Source organism: Ictidomys tridecemlineatus, chromosome 12, assembly GCF_052094955.1.
Source record: "Ictidomys tridecemlineatus isolate mIctTri1 chromosome 12, mIctTri1.hap1, whole genome shotgun sequence".
Lineage (NCBI taxonomy): Eukaryota > Metazoa > Chordata > Mammalia > Rodentia > Sciuridae > Ictidomys > Ictidomys tridecemlineatus.
In genome coordinates, this window is record NC_135488.1 from 63,328,982 (window position 1) to 63,347,498 (window position 18,517).

The window sequence follows — 18,517 nt, forward strand, 5'->3', positions numbered from 1 at the left end:
CTTTTTCACGGCTGAGGACAGAACTCAGGGCCTTGTGTGTGCTAGGCAAGCCTTCTACTACCACTGAGCTAAATCCCCAACCCCCACCAATCCCAGCATCACTGTCTCTTTACCATAACTCTTATCCACAAATCCCTACCCTCTTCTTTCATCCACCCTGTTTTCTGATTGGCCAGACAACAAGAATTGAGTAGCTCTATCCAGCCCTCAGTTTCTGCCTGCTCAGCTCTGTCACAGCTCAAAGCCCAAAAGTATTAGGAAAAAAAGAAGAGTCATCATGAACGTTCTCTTGTGATCTGTTAACTAAATGGAGCTTTGTCTCAATGACATAAAGCATCTCATCACTATTTCAGTTCAAGTGCAAATATTCTAATAAATACCATTTGGGGCAACTTCTTGCCCTTCTTCTGTCTTTAGTTTCTAAATCTAAGTCCTGACATAGACAGAAGGCCATGATGAAAAGTTTGAGAAATCCCAGAATCCTTTCCTGTCCTTCAAAAGAAGGACGTCTAAAGGCTGAGACAGGAGGATTCCAAGTTTGAGAATAGCCTCAGCAACTTAGCAAGATCCTAAGCAACTTAGTGAAACCCCTATCTCAAAGAATAAAAAGGGATGTGGCTCAGTGGTAGAGTAGCCCTGGATTCAATCCTCAGTATCAAAAAAGAAAGAAAACTTGATTCTTACTGATCCTTGAATTTTGGAGATTATAAAGTACACCAAGGCATAATATATAGAGAAGTTCAAAAACTAACTCAAGAAAATTAGCAGTTTCTTTTCTGGAGTTTTATCAAAGCTAATGCAATGGTGAGAAGAAATCAGTTTGTCTCTTCTTGTTAAATGATTTTTAAATATGTTTGTTAATTTATATGATATACTTCTCTTCAAGAGATGAAACCTAATTCCCTTCCCCTTGAATGTGACAGACTTAGTTCATTGTTTTTAATGAAGAAAATGTGGCAGAAGTGATACTATGTGACTTTCAAGGTCATGTCATAAAAAAGGAGAGCAGTCGACTACCCACTTTCTCTTGGATTACTTATCCTAGGGAAAGCCAGCTTCCATGTTGTGAGGACATCCAAGGAGGCTGTTAAGAGGCCCACAGGGGCTGAACTTCTGTGGCACACACCGGCAATCACAGTGATTCAGGAGGCTGAGGCAGGAGGACTGCAAGTTCGAGCCAGCATCAGCAAAAAGTTAGGCACTAAGCAATTCAGTGAGACCCTATCTCTAAATAAAATAGGGCTGGGAATGTGGCTCAGTGGTCGAGTGTCCTTGAGTCCAATCCCTAGTACAAAAAAAAAAAAAGAAATATATACATTTATGTACACATACACACACACACACACACACACACACACACACACACACACACACACAGTACATCGTAAACTGACATCCTGAAAGCAACATCATAAGAACTGCCTAACTAAGTTATTCTTCAATTCCTGACCCCCAGAAATAATTAAGATAAAAAATATTATTTTTTTAAATTAAGTTTTGGGATAAAATGTCTATACAGCAGTATATACCTAATATTCTTATCTGAAAATTAGGGAATCAATTCATTAAAACATGATTCAAAATCATAATCAATCAGTGGGCAAAGAATTGGGCTTTAGAAACAACAGAATTTTAATCTAAGCTCTAATTTAAGCAATATTAATAATTAGTTTTCTCAAGCATAAAATGAGAATAATCCTTTACCTGAAGGATGATCATCTTATGAGCCCTTTACCCTGATAACACTGTGTACAATGTACACATTACCTACAAAAGCAATTTAAGAAAGATCTAACCTGATGGGCATGATGGTGCCTACCTGTAATCCCAGCAGCTCAGAAGGCTGAGGCAGGAAGATCACCAGTTCAAAGCCAGCTTCAGCGATGTAGCAAAGCCCTGAGAAACTTAGAGAGACCCTGTTTCAAAATGAAAAATAAAAAGGGCTGAGGGTGTGGCTCAGTTGTTAAGTGCCCCTGGGTTCAATTCCTGATATAAAGGAAATAGAGGGGAGGGGAAAGGAGAGGGAAAGAAAAGGAAACGAAAGGAAAGAAAAGAAAGAAGGTGGGTATGGCATCACTCATCTGTAATCTCAGTTACTCTGGAGGCTGACGCAGGAGGATCACAAGTTCAAGCCCAGTCTAGGAAATTGAGTGAGACCCTATATCAAAATAAAAAATTTAAAGGGCACTAAGGGTATAGCTCAGTAGTAGACACTTGTCTAGCATGAATGAGGCCTGGGTTCAATCGGAAGGAAGGAAGGAAGGAAGGAAGGAAGGAAGGAAGGAAGGAAGGAAGGAAGGAAGGAAGGAAGGAAGGAAGGAAGGATTGATTTTTCAGAATGGATGCAGGAAGAGTTTCATGGACATGCTTCACAGTGAGTGAATTAACCACAACTGGTGAAAATTACTATTAAAAAATAGCCACTTGAAGTTCTATAAATTGTTCTAACAACAAATAGTGAATGACAAAATAGACTTACTAAAGAAAGAAATCTACCAAATTTTGGTAAGAACAGTGGGAGTCTCTGGCATTTGAATAACCTACTCATTTGTCATCTCAAAGCTCAGTGTGATGAAATCTCACTCTAGTTGGTATAGAGAAGATGGGCCTCTTCTTCTCTACCCCCCAAGAAACTCAATCTCTCTCCAGAGGAACAAGCCATCAGCATCTCTCTTCAGTCTAGATTAGCAGAAAGGTCTGGGGCCCTTATTATGCCTAGTCCACATTTACAAGAGGGAGGCTCTACTCAGATAAAACAGGGCCCTGCTTTTCTGTGCTACCTAGAGAGGGGTTCATACAACAGTGTTCTGAATTCCTGTGATAACTTCATGGGAAACTTGCACAATGTCTGAAACCCTTGATGTCCTCCAAATGAAGAAGAAAGATGTCTTTAAATTCCTTTTAGCAGGGACCCACTTAGGTAGTACCTATCTTGATTTCCAGATGGAACAGTACAACTACAAAAAGGAAAGCAATGGTATCTACATCATTAATTTGAAGCAGAACTAGGAGAAGCTTCTCCTAACAACTTGTGCCACTGTAGCCACTGAAAGCCCTGCTGAGGTCAGCATCCTACCCTAGGAATCCTGACCAGTAGCTATGTTGAAGTTTGCTGCTCCACTAGAGCCACGCCTTTTACTGGCCACTTTACTTCTGGAATCTTCACTAACAAGATCCAGACAACTTTCCAGGAGCCACATCATCTGGTGGTTACTGATCCCAGGTCTGACCACCAGCTTCTTACAGAGGCACTTTATTCAACCTGCCTGCCATCACTATGTGCAACACAGATTCTCCTCTGCACTGTGTGGACATTGCCTTACCATGAGACAACAAGGGAACTCACCCCATGGGGCTGATGTGGTGAATCTTCCCAGGTGCTGGCCCAGGAAGTTTTGAACACACATGGCATCATCTCCTCTGAACATTCCTTGCAGGTCGTGCCTGATCTTTAATTCTAGAGGCACTGAAGAGGCTGCCACTGAAAAGCCCATGACCAAGGAGGCATTTCAGGGTGAAGGAATGGCGCCGGCTCCTGAGTTCACTGCTACTCAACCTGAGGATGCAGACTGGTCTGCAGATGGGTAAGTAGCCTTTATGTCTATCTAGCAGTTCCCCACTGAAGATGGAGGGCCCAGATAGCCACTGAAGACTGGTCTGTAGCACCCACTGCTAAGGCCACTGCACTGAATGGGCAGGAAATAAGAGCAGTTTTGAGCTCTTCTTCCACAGCTCTTAAGCAAAATGGAAATAAAGTTCCTGGAAAACAAACATCAGTTTCAAAAATAATAATACTGGGCCTCCTCCCAACATGTTTTTAGGTCAGAATCCCACTCCAAGAGAGGTAAGCTGAGAAGATCAAAGGCTACTGCCCCTATCCAGCGGTCTGCTCTTACACTAGGGTTGTCTTTCCACAGAAGTGGACCACTATTCCAAACTTCAACTCTGGAGCAGTGGCTCAGAGATTTTGCTCAGAGGAAGAGGCAGGCTATGAACAGACAAGTTCTTCTCAGGGGAAATGGCTTAATTTAGAACAGAGTACAAGTTCAAGTTTAGGGGCAGTCTCAGAGACAATAGAGAAATTAGATAAGAAATTAAAAGGAAGCTGATAGTTTCACAATATCGATAAGCAAAAATGTAGGTCAGCAAATTTGCAAGAGAGAACTAGGGAAAGAGAAAGCCTCCTGGGAACAGCACAAACATCAGGAATTATTCTCAAAAACGATCTCTGCAAAGGAACATAAGTTTAATTCAATCAGACTTGGAGAAATTTATAACTCAGGGCATGGTCAGAAACAACAGGAAAATCAGCACGCAATTAATGAAGGCTTAAAGCTGGATGGGCGTGATGGTGCACATCTGTAATCTCAGCATTCAGGAGGCTGAGTTAGAAAGATCACAAGTTCGAGGCTAGCCTCTGCAACTTAGAAAGGACCTGTCTCAAAATTAAAATAATAATAATAATAATAAAGGTCTAGGATGTGGCTCAGTGGTAAAGTACCCCTGGGTTCAGTCCCTAGTACCAAAATAAATAAATAAAAGCTGGATATGATATGATAATGACAGATGGAGTATAACAGAGAGATCAAGGAAGAATTTGGAAGTCACAACAAACACTGAAACAGGAAGATCACCAATGAAAGGCCAGCCTCAGTGATATCCTGTCTCAAACTAAAATTTTTAAAAGGACTGGGGATGTAGCTCAGTGATAGAATGTTTACCCAGCATGAGCAAATAAAGTCCTGGGTTCAAAGGAAAAAAGAGCCCTGATGAAATACTTATCCCAGGAACCATGTATACATTCTAAGACTTCAGCCTCTGTAGAGCTAAAATAGAGGCTGTGCATTTCAAGGGAAAGGGAAATAGACTTCACTAGAATAGTTCAGCTAAGTCACTAAACATTAAACAATAACAAAATAAGCCTGGGGAGGGGGAGAGTCAGTATCCAGAGTTGCTGCAATATATTACCCAAGATACTCCAGTTTTCAACAACAAACATTGTGAGACATGGAAATAAACAGGAAAGGGTAACCTGTACAGAGGAAAACAGATAGGCAAAAGAAACCCTGCTAAGAGCCATAGCCAAGTAGGAATGATGCATGGCAGTTTTGGTTGAAAGGTGATGCCAGCAAGCCACTGAGATGATATGATTATGTTAAGATCTGTATTCAATTGGATATTAGACCCCTACTGTCCGCCTCGGCCTGCTACTTTGGAGCTCTAGCAGGTCTCCCGGAGAGTTCCCATTGGTTGGGGAAATGCGGTAGGAGGGATTTCCGGAGGAGGGACCTTCCTGTTGGTGTAGTGTGGCCCAGGAGAACACCACATGTGTGGTTCAGCATATTTCCCGGGAGCGCACGTGGCATTGGCGGGAGTTTCAGAAATAAAGTTTGTTCCTGCTTGAGTGGCTCATGATTTTGTGCCCAGCCAGACTGCAGCAAAACCCCCTGTGAAGGGGCCCAGATATTGGATGCAACAGGCAAAGACTTCATAGTAGCATTTACAAACACATCGAAAGACCTAAAAGAAACCATGATTAAGTTTTTTACAAAAAAGTATGAGAGTATCAACAAAGAAAGAGAAATGATTTCTGGCTGTACTACCAGAATTTTTCATTTTTCATTTGTCCTCCTCCTCCTCCTCTTTTTCTTCCTCTTCTTCCTCTTCTTCCTCCTCTCCCTCCTCCCCCTCCCCCTCCTTCTCCTCTCTTCCTCTTCCTCTTCTTCCTCCTCTTCTTCCTCCTTCTCTTCCTCCCCCTCCCCCTCCTCTTCTTCTTCTTTTTTTAATTGGGGGCTCACTGTGTTCCATGCTGGGCTCCAACTCATGATCCTCTAGTCTCAGCCTCCAAAGTAGCTGGTATTGCAGGCATGTGATGCCATGCCTATTTAGTTCAGAATTTCTGATTTAGTATGTCTGGGGAACACAATTTGAGAATTACTGCTGTAGCAAATTTGGACCCTTTTGAACTGCTAAATTAGTGAGCAGCTGTTATTTTTGCCTTCACAACATTCACCCCCATCCCCTTCTTCCCATAACCAAGCCATTTTTCCAGAGGGAAAGGATTTCCAAGTTTAGATATGGCTGAACTTGAAACACATGAGACACATGACTCAGTCCTAACCAATCAGAATATTCTATTCCCATGGCCACAGTAATTGATTCAGAAATAAGAAGGTAACCAATCAGAATGCTTCCTGGGATTTTTCTGCCAGAGTGATCAGAGGAGATACTCTTTCTGCTGAGATTGCTAAGGCTAATAAGATTTGAGTCTTAGGCTTTTGATGGATGGCCCTCATGATTACCAAATTGAGAAAACTTACTAGGAAAGAAGGACCTGGATGACACTTCAGGCTTTACATTCAGCCACGTCCAAAATCAGACTATCCCATACCCTTTCCTGTTCCATGAATCAATAAAATCCCCCTTCCCCTCACCTTTTTTTGGCAGTGCTAGGGACTGAACTCAGGGCTTCACACATGCCAGACAAATGCTCTACCACTGAGCCATATCTCCAGCCCAACACTTTTTTTGTTTAAATCAAATTGAACTGAGTATTTGTTATTTGAAAACCAGAATCCTGACAAATATACAAATTGATAACATAAAAGGATTAGAAATGATAAACCATAAAATATGGAGTGTCATGCAGATTCTTCTATGCCCTAGCTGTGAAGTAACTAACCTTGCTCTGTGATTACAAAGGAGCTAGTGAAATTATAACTTGGAACACTAACTTTCTACCTACCAAACCTACATTTAAAAAAATTTATAGTTCTAGATGAACAGCATGCCTTTATTTAATTTATTTTTTTATGTGCTGCTGAGAATCAAATCCATGCTAGGCATGTGAGAGGCACTGGATTTGAAGAGTACTTCTGCCACTGAGCTACAGCCCCAGCCCCCAAACCTACATTTTTAACGGCTTTTAGAAACATTTTAGATGGGAACACATAATTTAAGTTGATCCAATCACATTAAAGGAAAATCTTGATTTATTTTAATAAAAAGCCCCTCTCTCTATATATATCAAGAATCACCAAGGAAGTCTATGTCCTTTGTGTCTATTGGCAGCTACCTTGCAACACAAGAAGCCGATCATAGGAGGAAGCATCTGTTGAGAATAGCAGAACAAAGAAAAGAATAAACTTGGGTCTCTAATGACATAATTGAACCACTGCTGATCTTGACTAGTCTAAAGCTCACCCTACCTCTGGACTTCCCATTATGGAAGATAATAAATGTATCTGTTTGTATTAGGATTTTCTGCAACTTGTAATAAAAAGTATTCTCACTCAGGTATTGATTATTGTGGACATCTAATTCTCATAAGAAAGTCCAAGTTTCAGTTTAAGTCAGCCTATCTGAAAGCCAACAAGGAAAGACCATAGGGTCGACACTTCTCAGAAGAGGATATACAATCAACCAACAAATACATGAAAAAATGTTCATCATCACTAGCAATTAGAGAAATGCAAATCAAAACCATTTTAAGATTTCATCTCACTCCAGTCAGAATGGCAGCTATTATGAAGACAAACAACAATAAGTGTTGGCAAGGATGTGGGGGAAAAGGAACACTCATGCACTGCTGGTGGGACTACAAACTGGTGCAGCCAATATGGAAAGCAGTATGGAAAATCCTTGGAAAATTGGGAATGGAACCACCATTTGACCCAGCTATCCCTCTCCTCGGTCTATACCCAAAGGAGTTAAAAAGAGCATACTACAGGGACATAGCCACATCAATGTTTATTGCAGCACAAATCACAATAGCTAAATTGTGGAACCAAACTAGATGCCCTTCAATAGATGAATGGATTAAAAAATATGGCATTTATACAGAATGGAATTTTACTCAGCAATAGAAGAGAATAAAATCAGGTCATTTGCAGGTAAATGGATGGAGTTAGAGAAGATAATGCCACGTGAAGTTAGCCAATCCAAAAAAACAAATGCCAATGTTTTCTCTGATATAAGGAGGTTGATTCATAGTGGGGTGGGAAGACAAAGCATGGGAGGAATAGACAAACTCTAGATAGGGAAGAGGGGTGGGAGGGGAAGGGAGAGGGCATGGGGTTAAAAATGATGGTGGAATGTGATGATCATTATTATCCAAAGTACATGTATGAAAACGTACATGTACTTTGTATACAACCAGAGATATGAAAAATTGTGCTCTATATGTGTAATAATAATTGTAATGCATTCCTCTGTCATAAAGAAAAAATAATAAATATATACTTGAAAAAATTTCTTCTATTATTTTATTGAATAAATTTTCAGTAAAGTTAAAAAAAAAAGACCATAGGGTCTTACAAAGAGATACTTTCATGCCCACAGACTAACACAGATATGAATCAGATAATCACTAGTTTTGCTTGGCTGCAAAAGTCAAAATTTGTGCCAAATTAAATTAAAGGAGACACCATGGGAAAAAAAAATCCAGACTTAGGAAGACTCAAAGAACTAGAATATCCTAAAGAGCAATGGTCCTTCCTGCCCCCTCCAACCATCCCAAACTACTCTATTCAGATAAAGGTAAATACCACCTGGTAATGAACCATTCCCTGGAAAAGCAGAATGGGGACAAGGGGCAGAAAAGCTATTTCTCCCCAGCTCAAAGATGATCCAAGACATAGGCCAAGACTGAAGTAGCTAAATTAGGAGAAGGAGCTAAACAGAGGACTATTGCAAAGGAACAAAAATGGCACTCACATTCAACATTGATGGGATCACAATCTTTCTAAAAGGCAACTTAGCTTAACAAAACCTTTTTTAAATGTCTCTACCCTGGATGTAGCAATTCTATGGCTAGGAATTGAGCCTGAAGAAATGAAGACTTAATTATAGACATGCTCAATGTGATATTTAAAGTGACCAATCATTGGAAACAACTTGCCCCCAAATTGGCAAAGTTATATTTTTAATTTCACAAATACTTATTAGGTGTCTTCTGTATACCAGGCAATGCCCTGAGCATTGAGGATTCAGTAGTAGGTCAAATCAGATATGGTGTGTTGTTTGCAACCAGTACATATCAAAGTAAATGCAAAATCTCAGAGTAAGTATTCAGAAACTTTTATGTCACTATGATAGAGAAGATTTATATCTGTTGTGTCTGATAATAAAAAAATTAAAGCTTATATTTTGGCTTTGTTTTTATTTCATTTTTCTTTTTAAAAATATTTTTAGTTGTATCTGAACACAATACCTTTATTTTGTTTATTTAGTTTTTTAATGTGGTGCTAGGGATCGAACCCAATGCCTCACACATGCGAGGCAAGCGTTCTACAAGCCACAATTCCAGTCCTTTATTTCATTTTTCTATTAATTTATTTTTACTATCTTTTACAAATGTGACAAAATGTAACAGATTGGAAATTTTTTAAAATAATGGTCCTTCACCACAGATACTTCAAGAGGCATTGCTATAGAGAATTTTAGATGGGATCCAATGGGGAACACAGAGACCCGTTGGTTGGCCAAAGGTCATATCATAGACTGAAATGTTGGCAGTAAAGACACTAAGAAATGGAAAGACTTGAGAAAAAAATGGGCAATGAAACTCCTCCCATTACCTGGCCATGCCTGCCAAGAGGGCTTGCCAAAGGTTACTAGCTCCTCCAATGACCTGGCTCTGTTAGGGCCATATAAAAGCCAGACCCTCAAGGTGGCCCACCACCATTTTCCCCACAAGATGTGCCCCTCCAGAACTGAATAAAGCATGTATGGCAATGAAGTTAAAAAAAAAAAAAAAGCAAGAAAGAAAAAGAAAATGAGCAATGATCTGGTAACACAGTAGACATGGGGGAGGGCTGAAGGATGCATTAATGATGATTCCTGTGTTTATGCCTTATTTGGTAGACAGATTACTGTGCCGTTCACTTAATAAGGAACATTGGCAGAATGTCAGGTTTGCAGTGGGGGAATTTCATAGTTCTCACTTGCTTGGGTACTTAGAATTTGAGGTATCTGGATGCCAGCAAGTGGAAATGCTACATTGTAGCTTTGATATATAGGTTGGAGCTCAGTAGAGATTTATAAGCTAGACATATCAGTTGTGAGTTTATAAGCTAGACATATCAGTTGTAGGCATGTAGCTAGCAGTTGAAATTGCAAGCCATCAATAAAATACCTAGGAGATAATACCTGGAAGAGAAGAAGGTCAAGGCCAAATGCAAGGAATAAGCAAAAGCTAACAACTATGAAGAAAAAAGTGAGTTTGCAGAAACAACTGAAGATAAACCACAAAATTGGTTTATATCCATACAACAAATATTACTAACATTTTTTAGATTTGTAAGATGACCTGACAAGTTTAAAGTATGTCTCATTTTCAAAAAACTATATTAAGATATATATGTACATATATCTCAAAGTACATATCATTAAAAGTATGGCGTTAACAATTAGGGAAATTCAGGGAATTTTCCCCCTTATTTTTCTTTCTACTATCTCATTTTTCTACATTACATTTTTTTCTATGTGGCAAAAGCAAACTTTCAAAAACTTAAGTGTAGTCAAGGAGACAGTTCTTAGATTTTAAATTTTATCTGAAACAAAGGAAATATAGAAAATAAAATCCCTTAAATTTTGACCAAAGAATAGCAAAGTCGCAGAGTTGTTAGGATTCTTTGAAAATACTTTCGGCATGCTAAATTTTACTTTTTTGGGGGGCCCTGCCCCTATCTAAACAATATTATTAGTTCTAAGGAAAGAAATAATCTATAAATTCAGAAAATCAGAAAAGTGTGGAAAGCATTATTACAGAGTAAATGAATCCAGAAAATGTCCATAACTCACATTACAAAGAACTAGTGCCCTCCTAAAGCACCTATAAATAAATAAGAATAAAAGTAACTCAATAGGAAAGAGGGAAAATGATAAAAAAAATGAATCACAAATGGCTATTTAACCTCTAAAAAGACACTCCATTTTAGTGAGAAGAAAATGTAAACTGATACTAAGTGGAGATTCCATAGCTTCATATTGGATTAGCACACATCCAAAATTTTGACTATGTTGACAGAGGTGATGGCACAGACCTATGATCCATCTATTTTAGAAGCTGAGGCAGGAGGATAGCAAATTCAAGGCCAGCCTCAGCAACTCAGCCAGATCCTGTTTCAAGATAAAATTAAAAGGTCTGGGCATAAGCTCAGTGGTACAGCACTTTTCTCACACATTTTAAGCCCTGGGTTTGATTCTCAACACTACTAGGAAAAAAAAAAAAAAAAGACTGTTGATTAGAGTATAGGTGATCAGCATTCTCACTGATTCCTATCTGCAGTGTAAATTATAATCTTTCTAACAAAAGCAATTTGGTAATATCTATCAACAAAAACACATACCTAAAATAGCAATTCTAGAGAATCACAGCCTTTGGGACAGGAGTCCCCTGTGTTTCTCCTTTGCTAGCAAAGCAATAAACCTTTTTCCTTTTCCTCAAGACCTTGTCTTTGTTATTGGATTGGCATTGAGGACGAGGACCGAACATTTGGTTCCAAATTTGGCAAGCCAAGCCAGGGGCCAAGAGCAGCCCCTGCTCCAGCTTTTCTTGGGCAGGCCTGGCTCTCCAAGGAACCCCAAAATTTCCATGCCGTGGATTCATGGGGCTGGTGAGTTTGTTCAGAGCTGACTATTGGAGAAATTGAGAGACCTGTGAGTTTGCCTCCTGTGAGTAAAGGGAGGAAATGAGGGACCATCCCAGCAGCTGCCAAAGCTCTTTCTGGAAATTCCCACCTTCTCTCTTTGAACTGTACAAGTTGCTCCATCAGTGGCTCTACTTTGAGAAAAAGGAAACTGAACTGAGGAAATTCACACACCCTTGGCCATTTTGTAAATCCCTCAGTGTGCATGCGGAGACCCTTGATTCCATACACCTAGTTCCTATTTGTGGGAACAGCTGGTCCCTCTTTCTGGGGACATTTGTGGCACCACTGGTTTAAGAGTCATGGTTAAGTGGGACTTAGGGATATGTAGTCCCTTCTGATCTGTTCTAGGTTCTCATCTGTTTGTTGGCCTTGGGCTTGAGAATTCCCTCCACTTATCTGTTTTATTTGTATCTGCTACTGCCCCTTTTAAGACATGGCCAGTACTGCATTGTTTCTACGGATAGTCTCTTTGGAAAGTTCTTGGCTGGTCAGTTTAAAGGTTCCTATCTATCAGCCATAGTTTTGGCACTTCTTTCTGGTTGTCTCTGTTTCTTTTTGTACAATCTTGCAATTAGAATTTATTTGTCAGAGGTAAAGTGAATTGAAGAAAGGGCCACCTATAAGTCTATCTAAGATAATGTTTTACTATAAAGATCTGGCTTTTAAATAGCTTTCTACATTATTGTACAATCTTACAGTTGTGGTCAAAGGTAAAGTAAGTAAAAGAAATTTGTACATGCAGGTCTGTCTGTTTTTAAAGGTTCCTATCTGTCAGCCCTGGTTTAGGTGATCCTCTCTCAGCTGTGGGTTTTTTTTGTTTTGTTTTGTTTTGTTTGTTTTTGTTTTGTTTTTTGTCTGTTACTGGCCTTTAAAACATGGACTATGCTGCATTGATCTTACCAGTAGTCTCTGGAGCAGAGAGATCTTGGCTGAACTGGCCACCTATAGGTATAAGCCTAAGAGAAAGATGGTTTGCTGTAATACAATCTGGCCTCTGAATGATTTTTCTGGATTATTATACAATTCTGACTGATGCTGAAGTTGGTCTGTCAGGGGTAGAGTATATGTACAGGCATTTATGCAGTTTCATGATAAGGGGTCTGAACCGTCAGGAACTAAATTGAAGGTGCCAAAAGGCACTGATTGCCTCTTCTGTGTAAGGATAGCAGGAATCCAGAAGAAAGGGTTGAAAAGATTTAAATCTTTTAAACCCAGTGCTAGTACTCGCAGCACTGTTTCTCAGCCTGGCCCCAATCAGCCGCAGATCATTTCATTGTGGTCAAGGACACTGGCCCTAAACTGGGGGAAAAAAAATCCCAGAAAAAGCCACCTAGGCTGTAGAAAAATGACCAAAGAGGTCCTGGGCTCTGCTCTGCCTTTCAGCCCCTTTTACCCCTGGGTTGAGGTGGAGGTTGCTGGCCACATGGGATGTGGCAGTAGGTTCCAGCACTGTCAGGTTATGACTTGGGGACAAGAGTCTCCCCTTTTAAGATCTGACAGGAGACCCTATTTAGCCAGGGAATATTTATCACTGAGGCAAAGCAATTCTTGCTAGAATAGTATCCCATCAAACTAAATGCCTGGGGAAACCTGCAGAATAAATAACCGAACCCAGAAAAGAAAAAGATAGAAAATAAGGCCCACTTGTGTTTTGTAGGCAGCCTCTGAAAAAGGATCTTCAAGGAAGCCTAAAGAAAAGGATGGAAAGGGCCTCCACCATTGCATATCATTATGCCTAGTGTAAGAAAAAGGCCCCAAAGGAGCCTCTGGGTACAATTGACTGTGGGGAACTCATTTAAAGTTGGTGACATTGTGATAATGATAAGGGAGACAGGTCAGGCTCAAAAATATCCTGTGCTCCAACCCCTTAAATTCAACATTCTGGATTCTAAATTGATTAAGCATCTAACCCCTTAAATTCAAAAGATTAAGACACAGTTTTTGTAAATGCTGGATTGTCCAACTCTCTCCTGGAATAAAATCATCCTGTAAACTAAATGCACAGATAATATTCATAAAGTCTGTTTCAGAATATGAATTTAAGAAAGGGTCCAAAACTAGACAAGATAAAAGAAAGCCACAGGTATGAAAATATATTTTAGTATGAAAAATTAGAAGGTAAAAGAAATGTTTCTGGAGGAGAAAGTATTATCTGGTAAAGTAGTATTCTTAGGCTAAAGTCCAAGATGAAAGTGGGCAAAACTAAGGATGTAAAGAAGTTGTGAATATTTAAGTCAGTCACAGAAGGTGTGCAGAAGGTAAATCTCAGAAAGTTTGTGTTTGATTAAATTGGCTAAAATTAGCAGAGTCAAAGTTATTTGAACTTTAACATACTAATATGAAGCAAAGTCTGAAACATTGATCTGCTCTTATCTATGGATAATTTTATTGTATTTGTCAGGTTTATTACTTGGGGAAATCAAGTCTTAAAAGGAATTGAGGTTCGTACCTGTTTTAAAATCTTAAATGATTACTTTGTAACTAAAGAAACAACTATTATTTAGGTTAAACAATACAGTTGACACCCAAAATATATATGAATAGGATATGTATGCATCTGAGAACTGTCCAAGCCATGTCTAAGTGTTATGTAAAAGCTTAAAATGAAAGTATATGCAAGTTTACTGGCAAGATAACCAATAAGTGCTCTTTTTTGTACATTGGGTCTGACATAGAAGGGTCACACTGTCATTTGAAGACCTGTCTTATCTGTTGGCTTTCGCTAAGTCAATTTCTGATGATTAACACTGTTTGCTAAAAGTTACAAGAGATTTAAGGCTATCCTTTGAGTTTTGTTAATCCATGCAGACCTGTGTTTATTGTTCCATACACTCTGGATTCTAATGTACTTTAAAATTTAAGCTTTGGGGCTGGGCTGGGGCTCAGCGATAGAGGACCTGCCTGGCATGTGTGAGGCCCTGGGTTCTATCCTCAGCACAGCATACATTACATGAATAAAATAAAGGTCTATCAACATCTAAAAAAAATATTTTTAAAATTTAAGCTTAGATAAATGTAAAGCTTTGGAGAGCACTTTGCCAAGTTGGTGTTCTCCAAACTAAAATTAGGTGTAGCAAAAGTCTCAGGTTTGAAATAAATTTGGTTGGTATTTATTCATATATTTGATGTTTTATAGCTAGATAAAGTAACCTGTTGTCAAAAAGTTAAAGGTACAATTTTGTGTTACTCTGCACACTCGAATTGGAATTTAAAGGTATTTTTAGAAGGTATTAAGGAGAGCCTGATCTGTTTAAAGATGACATGTTAAAACACGGAATCATCCTGCTACTTTTTCCACAAAAAGAAAGTTAAAGCTCTCTTAGCCTTTCTGTGACTCATGTTTCAGATGTAATGTTGTTTTGTGTTATTTGTGAAGAGCCCTGCCTTACTGTGGCTTTTGTTAAGTCAATTTCTGATGATTAACACTGTTTGCTAAAATTTCCAAGAGATTTAAGGGTATCCTTTGATTTTTGTTAAGGCTCTGCCTCCCACCTTTTCCATGTTAAAATGGCTCCAAAATAGGCTAGACTTCAGCTCATGTACAGTTGTGAGCAAAAGATTGATTTTGTTGTAAAGATTACTGTGATCTCAAACAGGGGATATCATATAAGGTAACTAAGCAAAGATTCAAGATTATAAAAGTCTTGTTTTTTTTTGTTCATATCTATTACACAAACTGAATGTTTTTGCTATGTTAATTTTGTTTTGTATTTTCCTTTTAAACTTTATAACTGTTGCCTGCAGTGTTTTGCAGAGATACTACTTCTTTAAAAAAAAAAAAAAAAGAAACCCTGGGTCAATATTTGAGACTAATTTGAGCCATCACCTACAGGATAGATATTATATAATGCTGACTTCCAATACTAATACTAACCCCCTAAATGAAACTGGTTTTCTGGGCATTTAAAACCAAAAACTTGTAAACCAAAGTCAAGGAAATATAAGGGCCAAGGAAAAGCAGCCAACACTTTGGCCTTTGCCCTCTAAGGTCAGCTGGGACCCAGGGAACGACAGAGACCCCTCTCTGAGCCCTGCAACTCTGGTGAGCCACCCGAACTACGAATCAGGAAGATCTAAAGAAGACCCCAGAGAATAGGAAGCCAAGCAGTACACATTCTGCCATGAGGAGGGTCACTGGAGATGGAAATGTCCCTAATGCTTCCCAAAAAAGCCATTTATGCAGCCAGACTCCAACAAATCCTAGGAAGTGGCACCATTGTTAGAGGAGAGCTAAAGGAGCCAGGAGGCTTCACACATGTCCCCAAGAGTGATCTCTGAGGACTCTCAGCTGACTCTTAAGAATATAAAGGAACAAGGTCAGTTTTGACCAACTTGGTCCTAAATACCTGGCAGGAGAGTATAGCTCAAGCCCAGTCCTATGTGGGTAGACATTTAAAAGGATAAAAACAATGTTGTTGTTATTGTTGTTTTTAATGTAACTTGAGATATACACTGTGTCAGCCCTACCAACAGTAAGTAAAGCTGGAGGCTATGAAGGAAAGGTCCTTGAGTGAGTGTGCCTAATAATACTAATCACAAGAGTTACAAATTTGTCCTGAATTAATTTGAGTCTGATTTCATAGGCTTACAAATCTTCCTAATCTCTGAAGATTGAATTTGATCCATTTTTCATTGAGAAGATTATGAGTTACTGTCCTCATAGTTTTTGGAGACTGGCTGAAATAGTAATTGTTTTGTGCTAACTGTTTACAAAAAAGTAATGCTTTGCTGTCTTTATTGTTGGCTTAGCATAATCCCTGCCCTATGTATGCCTTGTCCAGTCACCTGCCATCTGCCACTGTGGACCCCTGGACTGCTCTGAAGCTGAATGCTCTTAACGATCCATGCCCCACAGGAAAGAGAAGAAGGATTTTGGGTTACTTTCCCAAACTTTACCCCCTTTCAGCAGGAAGTAGCTTTGGAGATGTCATCACTCACTTTCCATAGAAATGGAATGTAGAAATTGACAGTGGGGGATTGTAACAAGGGTTCATTTTATGCTTGGACTATATCCCTTGTAGCTTTGAAACTTACATTTTTTTTTCTTTTCCCCAACTTCTTTTCCCTAACCTTCTTCCTGATCTCTTCCCTAATCTTCTCCTTCCTGATCTCTCCCTATTCTCATTTGCTCTGAATTACCCGTACAAAAGCCTCCTGTTCCTGCAGATGAACAGATCATAGCCTTTGGGACAGGAGTCCCCTATGTTTCTCCTTTGCTAGCAAAGCAATAAACCTTCTTTTTCCTGTTTCAAAAAAAAAAAAAAGCAATCTATTTCTAGAAACTTATCCAATAGATACACTCATAAAAGCACTATTTATAATTACAAAAAATTAAGAACATCCTAAATTCCACAAACATGAATTAGTTTAACAAACAATTATATACCCAACCAATAAAAATACTATGAAGTTGTACAAATGAGTAAGAAATCAGTTTTGCATAATGGTCAGGACTGATCACTGAGCTATATTTAATAAAAAAAAAACAACACACACACACTCACATAAAGAACACTATGGTGGGTGGCTGGAGTATACCCTTTTGTATATACCTTTTTGTTTTGAACTATGTGAATACATTGCCAATTAAAAATTTATTTTTAGGGCTGGGGCTGTAGCTCAGTGGCAGAACACTTGCCTAGCATGTGTGAGGCACTGGGTTTGATCCCTAGCACCACATAAAAATAAACAAATAAAATAAAGGCATGCTCTCCATCTACAACTACAAAAATTTTAAAAAAATAAATAAAAATTTATTTTAAAATAAGGACTATAATTAAAGATTCAGTTTCAAACTTATCCTATGTCTGTCTCTCAGACACACACATATAAATAAAATTAAATAAATTACAAATGTCAGGAAAAAAAAGACAAAGATGTCCATTGCATTATGCTGCCATGACAGATTACCATAAACTGGTGGCTTAAAACAACAGAAATGCATTCTCTTCCATTTCAGAAGACCAGAAGCTGAGAGCAAGATGTTAGCATTGATTCTTTCTGGAAACTCGAAGGCATAGGTGCCATGGTGCTTGCAGGCAATCCTCGGTGTTCCTGAACTGCAGATACACTACTCCAATCTCTGCCTCTACCTTCCCTGTGTGTCTATGTGTCCTTTTTCTTTGCAGTACTGTAGACTGAACCCAGGGGAGGTCTACCACTGAGCCATATCCCAAGCCCTTTTATATTTTGGGACAAGGTCTGGCTTTGTTCCCCAGGTTATCCTGGAACTTACTATCCTTCTGCCTCAGCCTCCTGAGTAGCTGGGATTACAGGCATGAGCCACCATGCCAGGGTTATGTATGTTCTTTTCTATCTCTTATCAGGACATTTGCATTGCATTTAGGTCTAGTAGGATCTCATCTCCATCCTTAGTTACAACTGTAAGGCCCTATTTCCAAATAAAGTTATATTCTGAAGTTTTAGGTTAAACTCAAATTGTAGCAACACTATTCAATGCACTGATACCTATAATCACTGGGGGTTTTTTGTATGTTTTTTTTGTTTTGTTTTTGACATTTCATTGGTGGTCCAAACTATTGAGATAAGACCCCCCCAAAAAAAAGTAAGAGTAAAAAAGACTGAAGATTAGAAACAGAATTGTCTTATTTGCAGATGATTTAACAGTCTGTATAGAAAACACCAGCTGGGCACGGTGGTACATGCCTATAATCCCAAAGGCTCAGGATGCTGAGGCAGGAGGATCACAAGGTCAAAGCCAGCCTCAGCAACTTATGAGGACCTAAGCAACTTGGCAAGACCCTGTCTCTTTTTAAAATAAAAAGGGCTGGGGATGTGGCTCAGTGTTTAAGCACCCCTGGGTTCAATCCCCAGTACCAAAAAAGAAGAAGAAAATGCCAAAG

The 18,517-nt window shown here is 39.1% G+C and overlaps 1 pseudogene; it reads left to right on the forward strand.

Moving 5' to 3' along the window:
* The first annotated feature begins 2,844 nt into the window (after nt 1-2,844).
* Nucleotides 2,845-3,821, forward strand: LOC101968017 (small ribosomal subunit protein uS2 pseudogene; annotated as a pseudogene).
* Nucleotides 3,822-18,517: the final 14,696 nt, after the last annotated feature.